The sequence below is a fragment of the Etheostoma cragini genome, chromosome 13 (assembly GCF_013103735.1).
Source record: "Etheostoma cragini isolate CJK2018 chromosome 13, CSU_Ecrag_1.0, whole genome shotgun sequence".
Classification (NCBI taxonomy): Eukaryota; Metazoa; Chordata; class Actinopteri; order Perciformes; family Percidae; genus Etheostoma; species Etheostoma cragini.
The window spans coordinates 15,130,488-15,131,815 of record NC_048419.1 but is presented as its reverse complement, the minus strand read 5'-3'; the positions used below and the strand labels follow the sequence as shown (position 1 = coordinate 15,131,815).

Sequence of the window (1,328 nt, the reverse complement as noted above, 5' to 3'; positions counted from 1 at the left end):
TAGATGACTCTAGTGTTGTGTCATTATAATGAAATTTAGGAAAATGTTTTGTTTCAGCTTCTATTTGCTTCTTTTTTATTTTTTATTTTTTTAAAGCTACTGTAAATACTTGTTTGAAGGCATTCAGATACCTAGTTATTTGTGAGTCACAATTTTGCAAATATTACAAACATTTAACAATACTTCCAAACTAAAAATACCCATAAGCATTAGGCTAAACTATTACTGATTTGATTAGATTTTGATGTCTGATACGTTCTATTAGACATCAAACATGCATTGATTATTAAGACCTGTAGCAATCTTAACCATTTACATAATGTTATCAGTAATAACATGAGAAAGACAATATACAAAATAAAGTTGACAATTAAGTGAGAGACTTTTGAAATCAAAGAAACAAAATTTTTAGTCCAATAAATCAGGTAGTGTGGCTGTAAATATGCAGCTACATTACAACCTCTAAGTAATTGATTTGAATCGAAACCTTTCAGGTATTGCAGGTAAATTATGATGAACAATTTACTACTACTCTTTTTAGACTATGACAACAGTAAAGTTGCACCTAATCTAATTTATGCTCAGGTGTTTGAGTTTTGTTTGCCACAGCCAAGTAAACAAACAAATATAAAATAAGATAAACAGGTCTCTCAATTCAACCTGTGTTGAATTAAAAGACACCTAAATTAAAAACCATGCCTGACATCGGGATGTATTTAACCTTTGTGCTGTCAACACGTTTATTGATGCTTTTCATTGATGTTTTTAACTTTTTCTTTCATTTTTGTCCCTTTTTTTCAACATTTTTGACACTTTTGTCACTTTTTTTGACGTTTTCAGGAGTATATGATACTAATTTATTAACTACTTTTACAGTTATTTTTGGAATGTGCGGTCAATAAGCTTCATTTATAGGAAATTACACCTAATGTTTGACTTAGAAAAGCAGAAATTAGGAATTATTTAGACTAAAATTAAAAGAAATTATGTTGATGAATAATCACAGACTGGAATATGTAAACTTTTACTCAATACTATTTCAAAACCACTTCAATCTTTTTTTCAAATGCTGTAAAATTGAACAAAACACAACAAAATTGATTAAAGTAGAGATTTGGACTAACCAACGAGCTTTGTGTGGAATCAATCATGTTATTTGGGGCTAATTAAAAAGAACATTGATATAGAAAAAGCGTCAATGTGACCCGAGGACAACAGTGGGGTTGATATAATGAAGAAACAAAGCAAAAGAGATGTTCCCATACCGGGAGTCGAACCCGGGCCGCCTGGGTGAAAACCAGGAATCCTAACCGCTAGACCATATGGGA

General features: G+C 30.9%; 1 non-coding gene across 1 annotated transcript; it reads right to left on the bottom strand.

The window, feature by feature from the left end:
• Positions 1 to 1,256: 1,256 nt before the first annotated feature.
• On the bottom strand, positions 1,257 to 1,328 carry trnae-uuc. Its single transcript has one exon. It is a non-coding gene; the product is annotated as a tRNA-Glu (tRNA).